This window comes from Megalops cyprinoides, chromosome 6 (assembly GCF_013368585.1).
Source record: "Megalops cyprinoides isolate fMegCyp1 chromosome 6, fMegCyp1.pri, whole genome shotgun sequence".
Taxonomy (NCBI): Eukaryota; Metazoa; Chordata; class Actinopteri; order Elopiformes; family Megalopidae; genus Megalops; species Megalops cyprinoides.
This window is the reverse complement of record NC_050588.1, coordinates 29,754,799-29,778,231: the sequence shown is the minus strand read 5'-3', so window position 1 is coordinate 29,778,231 and position 23,433 is coordinate 29,754,799. Positions and strand designations below refer to the sequence as shown.

The following is a 23,433-nucleotide window of genomic DNA, read 5'->3' as shown; positions in this document are numbered from 1 at the left end:
TACAATTCATATCCAACTGTATAAACGGATAATATGGACATTGTGAGGTTTGTAAGTCTCCCATTATAAGAGTATTTTCCAAGAAAGTGAATAATACTACTAAGAATACATAAAACACTACACTGCTCAGTTTGGACATGATAGTGTATGCATTAGGGAAGGATTGCACTTTGCTGAACTGTCTTCAGAACCGATTATTCCCCGTGTGCAGTGGCGCTGATTGCTGGAGCACAGATGGCATCCAGTTGGTAGAACAAAGAGGCTACGCATAAGCAAGCCTGCCCCTGCACTGTGGGCTTCAGTGGCCCTGTCCCGCTAGCCCTGATCCATCCTAGCAATCAGAGGAGGTTCGGTGGGGACGTAATCCCACAGCTAATCCTGGGACACGCACGCTGTGCACTGGCGCTCTGTTAAGGCAGGCACAGCCCTGAGGCATCCACTGGTGTTTCAGGCTCTGCTCTAAAATGACAGCTCCGGGTGGTACTCACCCCCCTGTAGCTACACAACAACCGAGGATCAATTGGGACTGAGCATACATTAAAACCGCTGTCTTTAACAATGTATGTTGAAACACAGGCTTGTATTTGTGTATTTATAAAAAAAAAAAAAAAAAGCACAACCGCAGGGTTAGTTGTAGAAAGGTAATTAAGGTGGATAATACCATATGTGGGAAGCTGAGTACAGTACATCATGTGTCTACACAGTCTCGATGAAGGGGTGTGATGTGCTTTATGTTCCTGAGTGGGGGAGAGACGTAGGTGCTGAAGACTGCAATGTGAGAGGCACAGAGCCCCAGCCTAGGATTCCAGCCTGTGGAGCTGGCTCAGGAGAAACACACACACACACACACACACACACACACACACACACACCAATAACCTCTCACGTGACCATCTCTGCCTGGTGTCCACACCTCGTTCACAGGCCACAGGAAAGAAGGGGGGAGGGGGGTAAAGGTCATCCATGGGGCGCCAAATAGTGTTCACTCAGAGCTCTCGTCCCAGTGGATTTACAAAGAAAAGCTGAGTCGATTCAGCTGTGGTGTGAAGCCTCCCTTATCCCAGAGAAGCATCTCTGTAGACCAAAGCCAGCAGCTAACTCTTACATTACACATTTACCCTCAATACACAATCCTCAGAATGTAACACTGGGGAAAAAGGAAGCCAGTGCGGCACCATGTATTAATATTCTGCCCTATGAATAATTTATATCGTAAATCCCTTCTTACACATGTTTTGGGCTGGGAAATCTGCATTGTAAATACTTACATACTGCAATAATGCTCTTAGAGAATTGAAGTGATTGCCTTGAAATTTGTGTCACTTATTGGGTTAGCACTTGTACGCAATCCAATGTGGTGGGTGTCACTTTCTCCTGATGGGGTTTTTTTTTTATTTCTCTACCGAGATCTGAGCTCTTCCTCCTCACTTTGTAATCCAATGGAAAGTTAAGTCTTGAGATGATCACTCTGATGGGAGAGCAGCAGGCATCCGCTCTGCAAACAATGCTGAGAATTCAGAGCAGGCCTGTTTTAAAGACAGACTTTCACCATTCACACGACATTGCTGCAGCTTTGTGGGAGGGAGGTTATGGTGCAGCGAAGGGCTAGATCCGTGCATAGGTGCAGATGATATTACACAATCGGTACAGAATGTCAGGTCAGATTTACCAGGGGCCAGTTTCTTTAGTTGGTGGTAGAACAAGTGCCATTCAAAGGACTGAGTGACATATTCCAAGGTTAATTATTTCCAGAGAAGATAAACTAAAAAGTTGGGAGGAAACGAGATGGTTTTTGTGTGTGTGTGTGTTTGTTTGTTTGTTTATGTAAGTTATGACACATTGATATTCAGAGGATGGAAGAATTGCACTATTACTGTTGTGTCTAAATTGTCACTTTGTCAGATGGAGACTGAAAACTCAACAGCAAGGGGAAGTTATGCATCTCGATGAAAGAGAAACAGTGGCAATAACTGAGAGTGAGAGCATTCAAAGCGAACGGCTTTATTTTTTTTCCTGTATGTGCTGTGTCACCAGCTGACGTGAGCCGAGGAAAATGGTAATAATTGCCGTCAGAATGAAATTTGTATGCCCATTAATGGCATGGATCTTTGCTTAACTGGGCATGCCTGGTCTGTCCTAATTAGAAGCAGAGTCCCTCTCTCCGCTGGCGAATGTGACGCATAGTGACAGTGGGCTGTGCTTACCGCAGTAACAGCCCCGCCGGTGCACATGCTCGGGCTCCGTTACCAAGACAACGTGCTTCCCCCCCCCCAGCATCCGCTCAGGCGGCGGTGGCGGCAGGAGCGGGGATGCAGGCCCGGGCCCCGGGATCGCCCCGCCGGGGCGCGCACTCGTGCAGAAACGACAGACGAGCGGGAAATCGGAAGGGACGCGAGCCACCTGAACTGGCCCTCCGTGATTAGGCTGCTGTCCGGCCTGGCATCGCGAGGTGTCAAGATATTAGGGAGGGCTGAAACGTGTGCCTGAAGCAACGGCCGCACTGTTCCGCGTTTCTGCGCTCTCGCAGCCTCCTCTCTCTCTCTCTCTCTCTCTCTCTCTCTCCCACACGCTCTCTCACACGATAATGCCCACTCTGACTAAACAGATCTCACAGTCGGCCACAGCGGGGAGTCTCTGGCTCTAGTTAGAAAAAGGAGACAAAAATCCTTTCACAGGCTTTACTGCAAGGGGAGGTTGCTTAATATCCTATGTATCACCTCTCTGCAGTTTAGGCTGAGGAGCTCCACCTTGGCCACAGCTTGTTTGTATCTGTGGCATATGGTTGTATACTGTAGGCTGTCTCATTGCCCTTTGACTATTTCAGCTGTAGCATCCCCCAGTGATTTTCCCTGCCAAATCAGGACATGTCATTCCCAGCCATTGGCTTTGGCTCTTTATTTGCTCCATAAATATCCTGCTGTTAAAGTGAAATTGAGTCCTTCCCTTTACAGAGAGCATTGATCTCTAACTAAAATACTGTCTTCATTTTCATATTAGAGTGTTTTTTTATTTTATCCACCCTGGCTGTGTGCAGATCTGCTTTGTATTAGATCCAGGTTTGAGTCCCACTGACAGAAGGGAGAATTCCACCCACGGTTACAGTTACACACACACACAAACACATACACACACATACCTGTAGGCACGCACACACACAACATACGTGCACACGCACACACACACACACACACACATGCACACACGCACACACACACATACGGACCTGTAGGCGGGCATACACACAACATATGTGCACACGCACACGCACACACACACACACACACACACACACGGACCTGTAGGCGGGCATACACACGTAACATACACACATCCGTACACACACAAGCATATATACATAAACTCTCACACACACACTCCCTGTCCTCTTGGAGTGTTGTTTTGAGAATGTCTCGTTGACTCCTGCTTTGCATACTCTTCACACAGATGATTGTGTGGATCTGTGAGGATGGGAAAAGCCTCCTACACACTCCACTTTGCCATTCTGCTCCAGTTTGCTCTGGTAACAAATTGCTTCAAAAAAAGCAGCCCCCAACTTGTTTGTGGACTTCAAAATGAAAGTCATTTTGTGGACAGTTTTAAGGTGATAAATGCATAACTTTACATACCTTAAACACTATATTTGTCTTTATTAGCAGGATGTGGATGGATTAAAAAATGCACAGTTTGGTTAACCTTTTATTTGGTTAAAAATTGAGTCTATAGGTCAGGTAACCTGATTTTGTGCAATTTGACAACACCAGAATGTCTGTGTTAATCTTTCATTACACTGCATTGAGCTTTGCTCCCTGCAGCTGTGTGGGATCTGGTGCTGTATGTGGTGAGGAGGCTAGCAGAGCCAGCCGTGTCCCAGGTGTCAGCAGTCATTCGGGGCTGATCTGCTTAAATTGAACCTTCCGTGTGAAATGGTCTGGAACATCCAAAATCATCCGAAAAAGCAGACAAGCAAAACCAAACAAAATGAAAGAAAAGGAAAAAAAAGGGTATTTTTGCTGTTGCTTTACTGGGGGTTGAATGTTCTCTTGCATTTCTCTGCGCTGATTTTTAAGGTTGCTAAGCAACTGGTGGTGCTGTAATGAATGGTAACAATGAGGTACTGGCGTGAGCCCAGTCGAGGAGCTGCCCCCCGCCTGCCAGGTCTCTGACATGGCTGCCTTTTACATCACTTCCTGAGGCCCGCCCCCACTCCTGGTCACCAGTGTCTAAGCCCCCTTGATGTGAGTGCCAGTTGCAACTTCTGTTCCACAGAGTCGTAAACAAGGTGAGCAGTAAGTAAGCCAGAAAGCAAATATAAGCACAACCGGCCAAGCATGATGTAATGTTGCTGTTGCTCTTACCATCAGGAGTCCCTTTGAAATGCAAGATCCACTCTTGACATCAAAACTCAGTGCAGTTTCTGTTACATTGTAAACCGTCCAGCCAGTTTACATTTGATGTCAGTCATTAGCCGGCAGCACAATAAGTAAGGCTTCAATAACAAAGGCGGCTTTTTTCCTGAAGTTACTTTTAGATGTAGCTGTGTCTCTCCTCTTCAGAGGACATTCATTGGTGATTAATTTAGATGACAGGTGATTGAATGATGTGCGATCATATAACTGGGAGTGTGATTTAGAATAGCTGCAACCTGGCAGGGCTCCCCCAGCGAGCAGCTCATGCGCAGTAGGGTAACACACTGTCAGACAGACTCATTTATTTTCTTTTTATTACTTTTATGACCTTTCACTTTTAATAATGTTTAAGCTTGTAATATCCGCCACCCCCAGACACCCCCATTGCTGTTTATCCACCCTAGATCATTTCTTGTTTTTGGTAATTCTCATCTCATGGGGTCCAGACCAGGAACCCAGTATGGTGATGTCGCCCCCTGGAGCGAGCAAGTGTAATGGGAGCCTTGTGTGCCAGTTAACAAGTGGTATAGCATGCTAAATGATATTATATGTATTGCGGTGTTGGCCTATGGGGAAGGTATAGGGTGTGTCCCAATACTCTAGAGATGTGTACTTGTGTCTCTTCCTCGATTCCTCAGTGACGCCTATCAAGGAGATGGGGAAGAGATGCGATGGGAAAATAAGGAGGCCACTAATGCAGTGAGGGAAATGGAACATCCTTGTGCCATTGAACTTGAGCAATAATGTATGACTTTTTTTTGCAGGAATCCCTTCCCTCTTCAAAACTGATTTTTTAAAAAGAATGTGTAGTTAATTAGTTAACTATTTTTTCTAGCAAAATGTTTCAGCCAGTAGAGTCATAGAGTTTTCAAGGTATATTTAAAATATCACACCAACTCTTTAAAAACTGAAAAAATCTGTGTGCAATTTCTGTCAAAATATAATTTATTTGTACTGTGATTTATCATTGCACTCTGTCTGCTTGTATGTTGTATACATAGTTTTTAAATTCTGTAGTGACTGTTTATGTCATTTTAGGAATATAAACATGCATATAATTACAATGTGTTTGACAGGGACAGACCCTTGAAAAACTCTTCTGCATGAGGACACATTGATGCATCCTATGCCAAGGAGATAAACAAGGACATGTCTTGCTACCTTCATATGTCTATGACAGAATTTGAATTATCCTTAAAGGTGTGAAAAGTTATTTGATTCTTAGGTCACTGAGGATGCAAGGATGTAGGAATTGAGAAAGGACACAATTGAGCACCACTGGGACACAGTCATAGTGGAAGAGGAAATAGGAAGGATGAATTTATAACATCAAATTTTCCTGAATCAGTTTTTTTGCCATTTCTTGTGATAATCTAGTTTGCCAGCATACCCAATAGTAACAGGTTCCTTTTTGCTTTGTGTCTAATATAGTCATGCACTCACATAGTTAAAACATAGTTAAAAGATATGTGGCTTGTGTTTTTACCTCTTTTTTGATTTAAACTAATGCCTCAAAGTGGAATTTTGTTTGTACCTTATGTGGTTCATTAAGTTAATTAATCCATCAGCTTTTCCCCATTCATTTACATAGTTCAAAACTGACTCTAAAAGGAGTGATAAAAAGCTGACATTAGCATAATATACCATCTGTCTCAAAAGTCTCAGCAGAGACACATTGAACACATCAAACCATTAAATATTTTTTAAATGTTCTGAAGAAAGCAATGATGGGAAAAATGGAAATCAAAATGAGAAAGTTTTATTTGTGTGCACCTCATATTAAATAATTCAACGAAAAAATTTGTTTCACTGAAATTGTTAAAGTTTAAAATGTAAAAAATTAAATGTAAAAAATATCTATATTCTTGGTTGTGTTCACTTAAGAAATATGGGTATGCTAGATGCCACATAGTGGGAGGTCAAAGGTAATTAGACAGAAGAAAGAAAGATGTACGGTGGATTGAAATGGTTAGACATTAAAGACGTAAAGAAAGACATTCCAATCATCAGTTCTGAGAATACCTCAGTCTCTTTGTTGTAATCGCATTTATTGAATATATCTCCTGGCTCCTCGCTGTAATTAAAATATTTCATTTGAAGTACAAAAAGTTACTTTAAAAAAAGGCGCAATTGCGATCTTCGTGGAAAAGACTTCTTTATTTACAGGAATGGCGGTTGTCAGAAATACGTGAAACGCACTCTGGGTTCAGCGGAGTCAAATTGAACCCCGAGCACTCAGTGAAAGCATTCTTTATACTGATACAGAGCTTTGATCAGGATAGACAATAATTAACGTACATGTGGTGAAATACAGGATGTCTGGCAATTAGATTAACTTCCCTAGCAAGAACAGTTCTCAATCACCCATCACCGGTTTCTTTAGAAGTATCAATTGCCGCAATGGCTAGCTGCATTGAAGTGACAATTGAGGTCTGTGAGCAGAACTGTGGTTACAATAAGGCCATGTAGACAAATGAATACAGGTATTTCCTGTAAGTGAGAGGATCTGTGCTCTCTTATGCTGCATCGAGTGAGCTGATTTAGTTTTTTACATTAAACATGGCTAAGTCAAAGGGAATCATCTGATGTTGCCATACCATGAAAAGCGGCAAGATTGTTAGTAAAAAAAAAAAACACACAAAAAACAAGGAGTTGCAAACAGGTTCAGCACATTTCTAAGTTTAAAGGTTTTCTTGCCCTGGCAAATGTCTTGCCTAGAGGTCATCGCTGATGTGATGTGTATGTTCACATGCTAATTTCCTTGGTGCAATTGCCAACCGCATACTGTGCACAAACATGAAACGATGAACCAAAACGAACCTAACCAAACGGAAGCTGTATATATTGGGTACAGACATTTGTGAGTTTGTGAATCAGTAGCAATGACTCATGTACTGCGGATGTTCCTCTGTCTCCATGGAAGCTGGTGCAACAGGCACCGGCATGGACGGCCTCCTCAGTAAAGCCCAACCCTCAGACCACATTATGACCCTTGCAAGAACACTGTATTCTCACCGGCTCTCTTCCTGTTGCTTGCATGTCCGTTGCTCCTTTACATTCAGCTGAACTATCTTGATCTGGATTTGTGTCTGCTTCAGTTATTCATGTGTAGAAATAGGAGTCAGATGTATGTTTAAGGACAGGAAATAGACATCATCGACTGTATCTGGTACAGGAATGAGATCGTATTGTCTGCTCTTAATTTGATTTTTAGTCCATCAAAGAGCCACCCTCCAGACCAGCTGTAATGCGTTGCAATTTACTTTCCCCTTCAAGTGCCATTATTATCAAAGCTGGGGACTGTAATTTGTTTGACATTTGTTTTCATTCCATCAGATTTACTGTAAAGTGCTGTGCTTTGTGCCCTGTGTCAGATAGACCTTTCCTGGCTCTTTTGTTTTCCAGCGGTCCTATTTATTTTAATACGTCTGTCATCATTTTAATGGCATCTCCATTGTGTGTTTTCAGCAGGGCATCATGGAAGTTTCTGCAAGGATAATGACATTTGTTTTGGAGCAAAGATCTTTTTGCCTTTCTTTTTCTGATAGGTTTAGTGAATTGGACTGCACTTACTCGACCAAATTGGTGAAGACAGGGTTATTGGTACCGATGTCACATTCTCTGTTGGGTGTTACCTTTTTCAATTTGAACAGATTCTATCAGTGTACTAAGTAGTGGGGCTGTAATTTCAGTTGACTTCATTCAAGCTTTAATTATGTTGACGAAGAGATGTTGATGGAGAACGTTGCCCATTTGAAAATGTACTATGCTTAAAAAAGCAAAACAAAAAAGTGTTCAAAAAAAAAAAAAAACAAATTTAGTTCATTATGTGAGGAAATGGAAGGCGTGGTTTTAGTAAACTCCTGCAGGTCAGTATGTGAGAACCTGGAGGGCATGAAAATATATATAAGTCAATATGTGTGCTGTGAGGAATTGAAGAACATGTGTATGATAAACCGATGCAGTTCAGTATGTTAGGATGTGGTGACATGATTGGAGGAGCTTGGATCATTGGCTTATCCGCCACTTTGTGGAAAGACTCTTAGTGGACCTGGTGAATGGAGATCTGTGTAAGATCCATCTGCATTTAAGTGGGGGACAGCTTCCTGCACCTTGACAAAATTTTGGGTAGTTTAAAAGAGTGACTTGACGGAGGAGTCTCAGAGTACCCTGTTAATATTTATCTCAGTAAAATGGCCACCAGAGAGCATTAGGCTTCTCTCCATTTGTAAAGCAGGATCCACTTTAAACAGGCGCTTGAAAAGGCTTGCATGTTTAACTGGAAAAATTTTGCTTCTCCCCTGGCACTGTCCATTGGCCTCTCTGAGTGGTGACGGGCTGGATTTTGGCACGATTTGTTACAGTACCTCATGTTGATCATGTTTATATTCATTTATATAATAATTTAAATGTATACTGAGATTTTCTTTTCAAAAGCATATTCCATGTGGCATTCAGGTTTCACAGACACGACCGGAGAAAGTATAGAGGTTCCTGCCATGGAAAAAGGAGCCGATTTGGTTTTGTGCCATTTCCCTCTTCCCATCCAAGCCAGGGAAAAGCATGGTGAGAGGAGGGGAGGCGAAGTGTAGCTATAGAGTGACTGGCACTACCTCCGACCAATGGAATCTTCTTCTGGCTTTCTGCAGCTCTGCCGCTGACACAGCGAGGGAGGGAGTGTGTGTGTGGGCTGGTGAAAGCTTCATGCAATGGTAGTTAGGTAACTACAGCACATAGAAAGCGAAAAAAATGAAAAAGGAGTTTAGGAGGAGAGAGAGAGGGAGGGAGAGAGAGAGAGAGGGAGAGAGAGAAACATAGAGAGAAGCAGCATGTAATTTGTGTTGTTTAAAATTGAAACAGAAGGGATCCACTGTTAAATGAGAGCGCTTTACATAATGTATGCTTCATATTGTAATGGTATAGAAACTATAAATTACTGGAGGAATCCCTGACTTGGAAGGTGGTCTGGGGAGGGGGGGGGAGAGAAAGAACGAAAACCAATGGAATTGGAAGAGGATTCGAAAGCTATTTGACAAGCTATTATTTCCTCACATCAGGTTGCAGGCTCATGTTTACAGGCATCCAGCTGGAGCATACAAGCAGAGGGAGAGGAAGCAGATCGTTCTGAGTCCGTAAGTACCCAAGGCTATTTCTGTGGAGCACTTTCCGGCCAGAGACAGAGAGCTAGAACGTTTTGGGTAATCTTCCTCTGTGGGCCTGAAGGTCCACCTTTGACGAGACGATCGCTGAAACGGGCACTGTGATGTTTCACTTGTTGACTAGGCCCCCACATTGTCAGGGTCATGACCTGCTGGTGGGCTCTCTGATGTATGTCTGATGATTATGTGGACATGGATTTTATGTTGTTTTTTTTTGTAACTCTGTGAAATGAGAAATGCCTCTGCTCTGTTTTATGATTTCCATTTGCTGTTAGTGCATCAGTTAGTCCTGCTGGAAAAATAAACACTGCCAGGCTATGTGATTTGTGCCTTCATTTGTAGAGAAGCAGTCTTAGAAAAGTGCTGTGACTCTGGACATAAAGTACCAGTGTATAGCACATTTGCTTTTCATCATGATAGTCAAAGTGACAGATTGCAGTTAAACCAGTGTGAAGTCCAGCCTTCTGTTTTTTTTTTGGTAGCACAATATGTCACATTGGCTAGCACTGACTTGAAAACAGAAAACAGACACAAAGCTGTTTTTTTAAACGAGGCTTTGAAATGCTATTGGATTAGATTGACCACCATCATGTACTCAATTACTATTGCTCCTGTGTAGCTGTATAGGTTGTGAAAGCCACAAAGCAATAAAATATATGTACACACAAGCGGGGCTGTTTGTAAGCTTAGCGGTCTGGGATCGTAATGATTCCTTTTTATTTTGATCATATGTCTTCCCGGTGCCTCGGCCTTCTGTTAGGTGGAAGGAGCTGACCTACCTCTCAGCCACCCCCGTGCTCAGGCTCCATTCATTTTGGGCAGCGTGGCACTCAGCAGCGTGTGCCCACAGCGCCTGGTGGAAGGTCAGACCAGGGCGGGCGAGGATTGGGGGCAGTGAGTCTGCCAGCAGTCTGCCTGGATCTCATGCTGCTCTCACGGACGCGGGTGCTGCCGAGCCAACGCTACTGCCCTGCCATGCTGCGCTCACGTACTCAGGCAGGGCATCTGCAGTTGTACTGGCGGTGCAGCATAGTGGTAAAGAGCAGGGTTTATAACCAAAAGGTTGCTGGTTCAGTTCCTTTGCTGGTGGCAGTGCTGTTGTACACTTGGGCAAGGTACTTAACCCACAATTGCATCATTACATATCCAGATGTATACATGGATAACCTGTAAAAAATTGTAACCTATGTAAATTCCTCTGGATAAGAGCATTTACTAAATGACACTAGTGCAATCTAATGTAATATTGCTGCCATACCCTGCACCATTCCCTGTGTCACACAGACAGTTACACTAATACTGAATCTCTGACCCACACTGTCAGCTTTAATCCTCAGTGATTTAAAATGATCCTCCAGAGCTGGAGTAATATTGTAAGCAAAGGAGTTGGAATAACATGAAAGAGTTGCAAAGGATAATACAGGGCAGATGATCACATGGACAGGTGTGAGGTATGCTGGTGTCAGTTTAAGCACAATGAGTTTTCAGTTTACCATATGACCATCACTGCTGGTAGAAAAACCACCATTTTCTTTTTAAATGTTTCCTCTTTATATAACCCTTTTTGGAATAGCTAATTGCACACTAGGCTTGTGTCACTGTCAGAACCGCTGCAGGCACACAGGAGCGAGGTGAATGCAATCCTCTGCTATACTCGCACTCAAGCCAGTAGCTAATTTTCTCACTCCAAGCCCCAACAGTGAAGTGGGTGCCAATGGGAGGATAGGTGCCACTCCACCGATGTCACCTGAGCAACATGAAGGCACCTCATAACTAATAGTGGTGCCAGACAGCAGTGAGACAAGGAGGCCTTGGTGAACCAAACCCTCTCTACCTCTGCCAGCTTATTTTGCCAGTGTGGGGTCCCGCTCATTGTCAGCAAATGACTGGTTGGTTGTGAACCTGGGCTGTAGGCTTCAGCTAACACTCAAGACAAGGGCCTCAGATGGAACAAGCCCAGAAAAGAATCACCAGTTTTAACCAATTTGTTAACCCTTTACCTGTCCTCATGTGGCATCTAGTGCATTCTAGCATCCAATGGAAACGATTTGGCCGCCAGTTCAAAAAACATGCCACACAGGAAGGAGTGATTGAGGCATCAAGAAGTGAAATCAATAGGCACTTGTAGTCTGTGCAAATTCAGGATTATGCTAACTGCATAAATTAGTAGGCCTGCAGCCAGCACTTTGTCTTTCAGAACACAGTTCGATGTGCTCCAACAGTGTTCTGACAGGACTAATACAGTGTGCCAAGAATGACAGCACCAAGCCATATGAAATACTCAGATTAAATAAAAAAACTTTGACCCATTTACTAACAGCAAATTTTAAGTTCAGTGATGGTGGCTTCCCCATGGGGCACAGCTAAGAGTGTATGCAGAGTAAAGAATTTGGCGAATGATGCGTGTAATGTGAGTTTATTCCAAGCCAAATGTATCGACTACCTGCACCACGGTTGTGTGTTAAGATTAAGTTTAAACATTGCATTGGTCGGGGACTGGGGGAGTCTTCATTTGGTAAACTTAGGATTTTCGTATATCATTCAGGACGGTCTTTTCACTTGAACCCACAGATATCTTTCTGTAATAGCCTGTACATTGAACCTATAATCAGATATCTCCTGGGATTTATAAATCCAGTGTGTCAAAAATGTGTTTTTGGAATTGTGAGTTTATGTTTAAACATCAGGAAGCCCAAAACATGTTCATTTGTATAGGATCAATGCCAATTGACACAGTTTTACAGTGATTCATTGAAGTGTTGATGAATAATTAAATTATTAGTGTTATATGCTGAAACTAAAATTTGCTAAAATATGCATGAATGTCTTCACTGATCAAAGTTTGGGAGAGGAGCCCTAGAGCTGCCATGACACACGGGTCATTTACAGTGGTTCTTCAAAAGCAGTGGTCTGACAGAACTTAATGATGGACAGGCAAAGTCAGCAACTTTTACCTGTCGTCAGATCTGCATTAATTAGGCCTATCAGAAACAACAAATGCTTCTGTTGAGAGGCAGTTTTGTACAACATGCCCGATTCTGATACTGAGGACAGAGAGCTGTGAGTTGTTTTTCTTTGAAAGGTGTTAGAGGACAAGAGTACATTTCAGGAATCCAGTCTCTATCAGCAAGCCAGACAGGCAAAATTCATTCTGAAGCACCACTTGAAATGAAGTAAAATTGACAGATGACTGAGTGGTTTTCCTTAAGTTCATGCCACCCCAAGTGAGGCACCTAGAAAATCTCGGGGGGTGGAGGGGGGTGTCCACAGGAAGGTTTACAAAATGTGCTCCTCTGGACTGGAGACAAATTAATGAGACCTCAGCCGTGCAGATCTTCCTGACGTCCTGGCGTCTGCCGGACTGCAGGCTCCGGCTGCAAAGGCTGTGGTGAAACTCTGGCGTGGGCAGTGAAACCTGCGAGATAGCAGGCATGAGCTGGACTGCGCAGGTGAGAGGCAGTGCCCATGTCGCCCACTCTGCTGCCAGAGCTGCGGAAGGCAGAGGGAGGCGGTGTGAAGGTGTGAGTCACTCCAGCAGGAGAACGAAGGGGGGCTGTGTGCGTCTGTGTGTGTGTGTGTGTGTGTGTGGGGGGGGGGGGGGGTGTGTTTCAGTGTCTGTTTTTTTTCCTATGCATCATTTCACTTCAGTTGATTTTCATCATTTCGTTTTGTCAGTTGACAGTTTGCTGGTTTTGACAGCGGAGAGACAGTTAATCCCAGACCCAACTCTCAGAAGCAGTGGAGGTTAAGGGTTATAGTTGATTCAGAGATGAGTTGGCTGACAGTGGGTGATATGTCATAGGATTTGTTGCTGTGTGGCTGATGCACAAATAGAACAGGGCCATTTAAAAATACATCTGTCACCAGAGGTGACCTGAGCAGGCTAGCATAGTATCCAGACCTGCAAGCATAAACATTCAAGTGACAATAATAATGTACAAATGCTGATATGTTTGAGAAAGAGCATATTCATTTCAATCCCCAAAAAGGGAGTATTGGGGAGCAGTATGAAGTGCATGACAAGACAAACATAGATTTAAAAAGAAGCAGAGGAGCACATAGCAAACTGTCACTAATTCCTTCACCTATGATGTATTATAGCTTCTACCATATACGTTGCTCTGTCAATTCTTTTTTCTGCAATGCATATTGACTTATTTTAGAACAGTTTCAAATGACTGTTTCATTGACATTTCCTTTGTAATGCTAGTCATCGTATTGCACACATCTTGAGTGAAGCACCTTCACCTTCTGAGAAAACCTACAAACGTCATGTCTGCGTTCACCTTTTTTGTGTGTGCCTGGCTGTTCAGTAAGGCTGTCCCTACATCGACACTCATAAATGTCACATTACCTTCCATCCCATGGGAATTAATCTAGCAGCTATAATGTGTATTCTTACTTGACTGAACAAACACGGCAATAATGAGAACAGGCTTTCTCGAAGTCTTCTTTATTGCTATGTCTGTCTCCCCTCGATTACTTTGGATGTATGGATGCCATAAAATGCACCGTGCTCAGAGTGACTTGAAAGGGTTGTGTGATGGAATGGCACCATACACTGTGCGGAAGTGTTGACACTTGCTGTGGGATCCTTGATGTCTTTTTCTTTGAGTGTGTCGCACATATCACCACTAGATCCAACGCTGTCGTCCCTCAGTGCCGGGCCGTTGACTAATACAAGCCCAGTGTAGCATTTACAGGGGCCGAGATCCTCTTCATACTATTCCTCCTTCCTTGGTCAAGAGCATGTTATACATGTACATCACATGGCCCATGGTAAAACGTGCAGCTTCCATCCACCCACTCAGCTGCTGGTGTAGCGGGGGGTGTGGGGGGGAGCACAGCAAGAGCTCTGCTCTAGCAGAGCCACGTCTCTCCTGCGCCCCACGCCTTTGCAACCACGCATCCTACTGCAGTCTGGGCTAAATGCACTTCTACACCTACATCTGTTGTCCATCGAAAAAAAGGAAAACCACAATATTTAGGGCACTGTTGAGAGTTCCTGCTTTGAAAGTGCAGCACCTCTCCCATCTAGAAGGAAGGTTAGAGATAAATATCAATGGTCTGTATTAGATGTTATAGTAAACAGCAAACAAACAGTGAAACAGGGGCAGGAGAAAAAGTCTCTCAGTCTTCCCATACACTGAGATCATAGGAAGTATGTGCTTGTCTGCTTTCTACTTTGGGTACTTTGGAGTATAACGCAATAGATTTAAATTCTCTTTAAATAATTTTGCTTCATTGGTCATACAGACTGATTACGATATTTTCCCTCAGTTTCTTGGGTCATTTTGTCCAATCTTTGAAGTTGTCATGTGAGTGTCTGCATTTGGAGTTAATGTAATCTGTCTCTGGTTGCCTAAAAGGTATCACCTTCAGTAGACTGTTTCATTCATATAATACGTTAATGCACAACCCACATAACTATGTCCTGATGGGTATTATAAAATCCTCTATAGAGGGGGAGTGGGGCAGAGTTTTAGAGGCTCTTCGTATCACAGAGAAAAACACTCGTGTTCTGTGTGTGACAGTGGCACAAGGGAGCTGGCAAGAAGTGGGTGAAAGTCAAAACGCCATTGTCAGGGGTCCGCCGTGACCGGGGCTAGTGAAGATTACAATGAAGAAACGGCGCGAGTGAGAAGAAAACAACAGATGGGTTTACCCCACCATGGAGAGAGCTGGGGAAGATGAAGGGAACGTGCCGTCCCCCTTGAGAGCCTGCTGCCTGCGTTGCACAGATCCGACTAGGCAGAGCACTGTGGCATTTAAGCAGCGGATAGGATTTTGTTTCTAATTGAGTGCCTGATTTGTTTAAATACATTCAGCGTGTCTTTTTTTTTTTTTTTTTTCAAAGGCCCCTCACACCTTGGCAGCGAATTCGGTGCCTTCTATAAACGCGGCACAGCGTCTTACAGGAAATTGAAATCAGCTCTTAGCCCAGAGCTGGTCACGCTTGCTTGATTTCTCTGCCAGAGACAATGGCAAGCAATCAGTGAGTCATGCTCTGCTGGGTGGAAATTTGCATGGGGGTAATTATGACCCCTCTACCTATAACGTGTGACCCCGGTTTATGGATGTGGTGGATGGGGGGGGGGGGGGGGGGGGGGTGACAACCTGTTGACTGGGGTGTACAGGAAGCTATCTCAGCTGCACGCCTGTAAAGCCTCCTTTTAGGCGGCATGGTCCCGGAAGGCTGGCACACTTTGAACTCTCGGATGTTTCTAAGACGGATGGATTGCGTGGGGACTGGAAACAGGGCCAGCGCAATGTGTCAGAACAGACAGTGAAACGCACAGATCTGTCTTCTTTGGCTCCCTGGGGTAAAAAAAAAGGAGTTTCTCCTATAAAGACTGCTCTAACACGACAGGATTCAGTGATTGATGGAGGCACTTCTGTACCTGAACCAGGCTGAGGGATGTTCAGCAACTACTCCTCTGCACCTTCCATTGCACCGTAGCCCCCGTCTCACGGTAGTTCTTGTGTGCAGCAGGCCCCATCCTAACTTCGTGGCACCTGACAGAAAACATATTTCAATCGCTGGTTCGTATCTGTGGTAAAGATGAAGCCGTATTGGCTCCAGACACACAGAGCCTGCAGCCCATCCGTGTAGCTGCAGCGTCTGTCGCATAGCAACTTTAGGAATGAGCCTGCTGGGGTTAAAGCAGCTGATACCCTCCTAGACCCTCCCAAAGAGATGCTGAAGCCTTCACTCATCTGGGATTCATTGAAAGGGACTGTTTTTTTTTTCTTAGCGTTTAAGGACCAGATGTCTGTGTTTTGGGAAGAAAAGGGCGGAAGAAGGGAGTGGGAGATGGTGTTAGAGCAGAGAGAGACTGAGCGACCATTTTGGCAGTACATTGAGGCATGTGGCTGAGTGATAGGCTTGGAGTGAATAATTCAGCTCTTATTGATGCCTGATTAGGCATATTGCAGTGTTGAGTTGCAGAGCCCCACAGGAGATTCGAATGTCGCTTCCCCCATCTGCATCCGGTCATTTTCTTACTTGCGGCTCTTTCAAGCACTACCTCCCATGTTCTAAACTCCTTTATGCACATTCTGTGATTTTAGCCTTGATTAAGCCCCGATTATGAACCCATGCAAGTCTTTTTGTAACTTTGGCAAAAAGCGGGGTAGGAGTCAATACATCACTATTATAAATGCCCTGTGGGTAGAACAGGTTGAGTGTTTCCTGAGTCCACAGGAGTTTGAGAGTATGCTTCTGTAAGCTCCTATGGTTCACATTTCAGTTTCTGCAATTCCAGAATATTTTCAGAAGAACCAAATAGTGTGTAAATGCTCACCTTTCGAAAGGGACAAAACTGACTGTACATAATCAAAAGTCAGGCAGATGTTTCTGATGTGTCCTCATGTACACACACAGTTCTTCTCACTGATTTATTTTTGAGTGTTTTCACTTGAGTAAAATAGCACTCATATGACAAAGACAGTCTCATCTCTAGATTCCATTTTCCATTCCAGCTCAGTGTGCAGGTAAGACACAACAGGAGACCAAATGGGACAAAACTCATTTCACACACGTCCATCCAGGAGAAACCTCCATGGCACATTACGATGGAGACGGATATTATTATTTCCTTCAGACTGGGCTGTTTACATACCGGAGATGGCCGGAGATACTAGCATACTAGCATCCCTTCTCTCTCACACAGACACACATAAGCTGTGAACTCATCATACACTTCCTCTCACACGGTCACACTGAACCACTTTGGAAGCCCTGGTCCTTGCCCTCACTGGCCACCACACAAACTGAACAATACCACGCAGTACACGCAGCGAACATACCGGACACGCACTGAGCACAAAGTCCATGAATGTATTGAGTAATAAACAATGAACACCTCCCACCCACACAGGACATTTCAGCAAACACTGAACACTTCAGGCACATATTGAACACCACCACAATCAACAGTTCCCCAAAACATTGACCACCTCGACTTACTCTGAACAACACTGAAGAACGCTTCCACACTTACCCTCTGCAGTCGTGGAACACCCCCCACAAACACTGAACAATAACCACACGCATTGGACATCACTGCAGACCGTGAGCCACAGCCAATGATCACCTGTGCTCAAGCACAGTCCTCACATACTCGCTGTCCAGAGTCCTCACTTGCCAGGGCAGAGGCATGAAGTGGAGAGCCTGGCTGAGCTCCACGCCAAATCGTGAAGCTCACTGTGTGAGACGGACTGTGATTAATCGGCCTCACGCCTCTCCCTCCCTCCCACGACCAGCTGTTCTGACCCCCTTGATGAGAGATTCCCAGCCTCGTGTCCCACTTATGCCCTTGCAGTCCATACATTACATTAAATTATTGGCATTTAGCAGAAGCTCTTATCTAGAGTGACTTACACAGGTTACAGTTTTTACATGTTACCCATTCATATAGCTGGATATTTACTGAGGCAATTTAAATACCTTGCCCAAGGGTACAACAGCAGTGCCCCAGCGGGGAATCGAACCGGCAACCTTTTGGTTGTGAGTCCTGTTCCTTACCACTGTTACACTGCCACCCCATACATTTCCAGCCATCTTAATATTTTCATTTTTTTCTCAGACACAAATATGCTAAACCAAGACAGATTTTTAAGTAATAATGCTACTCTGTGTGTTTCTTAGACACAGATGTACAGAAAACCGAAATATTAATACTGAGTATTATGTGCTATGTAACATTATTACTACAAAGGCAAAGTGCTTTGAAAATTGGATGAAGATGAACAAGATACAGATTAAAAGAGGAGATGATCTGGTCAACAAACATCAGTTGCATTCAGTAGCCAGATCTAGAAGTGGTGACCAGACATCAGAAGAACAATAAATTATGCATTTCACAACAGCTATCTTATGTGCACAATAAAGTGTAGTCATCTTATGTGCACAATACAGCATTACTTTCAAGATGTTTCGTGTACAATTCCAGATAACAACGAGTACAGTGTAAGTCCCTGTGGGTTTTATGGATTTGCTGCCCTTTGGCCATCTACTTAAAACAACAGAACAGCTCCCACTTAGAACAACACATCTGCTTGACTCTCACAACCCATCTTCTCAGCCTTTTACCTCCCCTTACATGGGGAGGCTGCAGGCCACTGTGACATTAAACCATTTACTTCTGTATGAAGCCAACCTCCTGCCAGTCGTGTCCTGAAAAGCCTGTACTGGGGCCACATTGTCTTTGTAGAAAGGTTCGCCTTTTGAAAGAGGTTTTTATCATTCTGGGTGGGGGTGGGGGACGAGGGGGGGCGGGGTTGATGTTTCACCCTCTAAACCGAAGCACGCATTAACTGACTTTAGCGGACCCAGCTGTTGCAGAGATGAAAGACCTGTGCTTTTTCTCAGGTGCCTCCTTTGAATCAAAGATCATCTGATCTCCAAAGCAAAGCTCCTCGGGTGGTGATCCTGGCATGGGGATGGGGCTGGTGTTGGGTGTGGGGGAAATTTCCCCCAAAATCTCTTTGCAAGCAACTGTATCATCAGTTTAAAGAGCACAGATCAAACCAGTTAACACTGAAGGTGGCCATTTGCACTGAGTATGGTGCATGGTAATAATATGCATTAATACAGCAGCAGTATCATTATTACAGTACAAACATATGATGCTGATGTAGTATCTGCAGTCTCCATAGTCCTCTAAAATTTGTCTTTGTGTCTGCCTTAGGAATCAAAATGCAATTACTCTCAGAAAACTCAGGAAAAAATAATAATCTGTCCTAAATGCATAACAGCTTGTTAGCTTCCTAACCCAACTTCAAATAAATCTGTTATTTAGTGTTACTTTAATGCAAAAAGGAATTGCTATTTTTGGTAATCATCATGTGTCTGACTGAAAAAGGTAGACATGCTATTTCAATAGTATTGAGAAGATGCTTTTCTCCTTTTCCAAAACCCCAAATCAGTAGAGAGCGTGTTTCTCAAATGGTCTGGCTTTCTCAGTCAGCTCTAGACTGTTATTTAGCCTATGCATGTGCCTTGGCATTTGTTTCCCTTTTGTCCCACACTGAACCCTCTTAGTGAAGAAACAGCTATTTCAGATTTTAGGATACTTGGGTGGATGTTGGTACTCCCCATAAGGTATTATGGATGTGCATCTTTGATACAGTAAATTAAATTTTGTTAATGTATGCTGGTGTGAAGATATTCAGCAGGTGCTTAGTGGACCATGGAGTGGAAAACAATATCACTCCGATTTCTGCCTGAGCAAACCCTGAAAGGTCTGACAAGTCACTTTTCCGTCAATTGAGCCCAATCATAAGCTCTGTTGAATGTTAACGGCGACCAGTTGGAGATCCTTCAAAGTCCGTTGAGATCAGCGTCAAACTGTCCTGAGAAGGACTGCGTCCCTTGCAGAGCAACAGAATGAAAGTAAAGCTAATTGGTTAACAAAAGTTCTTGTTCGTTGTGCAGTGCCATCACTTTGCTCACAGAGTTTGGCAAGTTCCCAAAATAGATCAATGCTTGGAGGTGGGACATCGTTAAGCACTTTATTGTTTCAGTAATTGCAGCAAAGTCCTTGGGCTTAATTTCTGTTGAGCTTACCTTTTGAAAAACAGATTTTTTTTCTGCCCATTGAAGGTATCTGGAGACATTGAGGCTGATTCTCTGTTTTGGGCTTGGCTGCTCATCCGATACTTTTGTCACTCTTGGTATTCTGATGTCCACAACCTACTCCAACGGCTTAACTTAGAGGACCTTTCAAAAGGTACAATATCAGAAGTGTTTTCATCCAAAAATAAAGCTGTCCTCGATTCTGGGCCCCTCAGAGAGCTGGCTAACAAGCTGGCATTCTTACACCAGACCAGAGACGCTGGCAGACAAGAGACACACTGGTATTCGCCCTCCTTGTCCTGCCTCAGGTCCCATTTCAGTGCAGAACCCAGACTATTTTGGGACCTTCGCTGAATCCATTTTGGAACACTTACTTGGGTCACTGTAGTGTTCCCTTTTATGGTCTTTGTTTCTTTCCTTTTTGTGTTTGATTTTGTTTTGTTTGTCCTTGAGATGGTACTTTATTTGTTGCTGTTTCCCAGCAATTTACAGTACTCAAAAACTTCCAGCCAAAGCCAATGCCATGGCCATGAGCAAACCGGGGCTTCTGCAAAATTTTACTATAAATTTATTTAGGGTACAAAATACTTTGGACTCTTTTAATGTTAAAGGGCAATTTTTATAATTAACAAACTTTTCACCACATTTTCAGAACATTGTATTGATTTCAGTGACAAAATATTTCTTTTTAATTTGAAACTGTTTTATGTAAAATTGATCTGTGCCATGAGAAAAGGTAAGTAAATATCACTGAATGTCAACGGGGATAGTACAGAAATATAATTAAAATAATAGTTAAAATATGTTGCATTGGAATGTGATGATTCCAATTGTGATATTAAACCCATTTATTAGGGTGATTTTTGTATTGTAGTTGCCAGTACAAAGCCCTTGTGTGGGTTAATATGTCTGTAATGGAAATAGTTTGTGGCAGTATAAAGTAAGTGTTTTCATGTGTGTGTGTGTGGTTGTGTGTGAGGCTTGTTCTGTCTTCTTGCTGCAGTGGTTGAACTCATTACAAAAGCTGTTTTTATACAGAAGCTTCTGAAAGGAGCCTTTTGACTTGGTGTTCTTTGCTGCAGTGTCTGTCCTTTTACTGAGCAAAATAATAGTAGAGGCAGTGGTAGCTGATAAGTACACTAGGTAAATGGTGGTAGGTGTCTCTACAGAAAGCTGGAAGTGTTAAAAAGATTCCTGCACAAAAGCTGAAGGACTGATGCAAGGTGACATACAGTGGAGCCCTTAGGCCCTTGAACTCAACCCATCAACACCTTTGTCTCCCTCCTCTGATTTAAATGTCTGGATATCTGCCGTGGGGAAGGGGCATTGAGGAGGTTCACTGGAAGGACAGTTGAAGCAGCTTTGCTTCTACTGTAAGCTGCTGTATGTGTGTACTTGAGGAGGCCGTAAGACAATACCACTAATTCTGCCTCTCAAAGTCAAATGCAACTTGTATGCAGTGGATGCCTTTGCAACCAGGTAAGAGGAATTTTATTCAAAAGCTTAAGGAGCAGGGTGGGAAGAGGGTTTTAGTGGGAAAGCCATTAGATGTGCCACATGTTGCAGCACTGATATATAGTGACTTTGAATTTCTGAAGTATCCCACTAGACCTCATAGTGGAGAGCCATCCCGGAGACTGCAGAGCTAATCCTTTGCATTCTGATTCATGGAGGCACAATATACTGCTCTCCCGTGACAAGAAACTCCACCAATGTAGCAAAAAAGCTTCTCCCACGCACAGTCTACTCAGAACCTCGTACAGCACAATGCAAGTCCATGTAGACGGGGGGGGGTGAAGAGGTTCTTTTTCACACAACAGAAATTAACTCTGAGCCGCCTCACCACAATACCTGTCTGACTTATTCTCTTCATTATGCTTGCGCTTTCCTGAGGGCTTCTGTGCTGTACCTCACAAAATGGCAGAATTGTATGATGACGTAGTAGTCCACAGAGTCCTTACAGATGGCAGTTACTTTTTTCTTTCAGAAATTTGTTTGAGCATTTTAGGTGTTGTTGAGATTTTGTTATTTATTTGAACATGCAAAAGATACCCCCCTGAAAAGCTAAGGTGTACACACACTCTCAAACCGTTTCTGATCTGAACATTCGTACTTTAAAACATACAGCCATGAAAACACACTCACATGTAACAATTCTCCAGTTTAAGCACGCTCCCATGTAATATACTCCTATGCAAAATTTCTTTTGTGCAGTCATTCTCTGGGGTAAACATACTCCTTTGTAAACCTACTGCAGTGCAAACCGTTGGCCATGGAAGCACATTTTTAATTCATGTTATTTTTATGAGTCATGGTATCAAATTGCAGCGGAGGGTTAGTGCAGTGATATATCTATGGACCTGTGGCCACTTAAGCACTCTGCATTCCAGATTCACATACAGCAGGAGAGGTCTGCTGCTGCAGAAACCCAGGATTATAGAATATTCTTGAAATAAACTTCCTTACCCACACATATAATTCACACATCTTTAATTCTTAGATACTGACATCATTTCATTGTGACTGTCTTTGTAATTAAAAATGACAAATCAAATAGTTTCTGCAACTATAGTGCAATGTCTAGTTCCCACTTAGACATGCACGTTTGGAAAATCACACCCTTCATGTCTTTTTAAGGGCTATTGGGACCCTCCCCAGGAAAAAAAAAGAATAAATTTAATAAATTTCTGTTTGACTTTAAATGGCATGATAATTCACATAGTTTCACCCAGTTTTACCCCTAATACTGATAGCAGCAACATAACATTTAAAATAATTTATTTGTAAGATGGCAAAAGCCATATCTGTTATGGATTGTTTGTGGGATTGCATACAATATTGAAGGGTGGAGGGAGTTGTGGGAACCTCAGCTCCCCATGATTTCACCAACAAAAAACAAAAACAACTCTCAGCTCAAAAAAAAAGAGCTTTGTTGTACTAAAGATCAACGCATTAGCACTGTAGTTCTTGCTTTAACGAAGTCATATCATATTGGAAATATGGGAATACTTAGAAACACTCAAGTTCATAGAACCTTTGCTTGGATTATCTACCTGCTTCTCAAAGAGTAGAACAGTTGTAACAGAGGCTATGTTACAACCACAACACAGCCTGCTGTCTTTTTAAGGACTGTGAGAAATCAGGTGCGACCTCATTGAAATCCACCCTGGATAGCTTTCTAAAATGTGGATTTTGTTTATAATATTTTAATATATTATAATATTTTGCTTATAATGTAATGCTGCCATACTCTGACCTTCAGAGGTAAGGAATGGGATTATGGCAGAAT

The 23,433-nt window shown here is 43.2% G+C and overlaps 1 protein-coding gene across 20 annotated transcripts in view; it reads left to right on the top strand.

The window, feature by feature from the left end:
• Positions 1-23,433, top strand: part of dock3 (dedicator of cytokinesis 3) — a 179,592-nt gene that overhangs the window by 87,016 nt on the left and 69,143 nt on the right. Inside the window, exon 1 of one of the 20 annotated variants that reach the window (XM_036530877.1) lies at positions 9,108-9,538. The exons of the other annotated variants lie outside the window; for them this stretch is intronic. The gene's annotated coding sequence lies outside the window, so the exon portion shown is untranslated. Of the gene's footprint in view, positions 1-9,107; positions 9,539-23,433 lie in introns of those variants that run through there. 20 annotated transcript variants of the gene reach the window in all.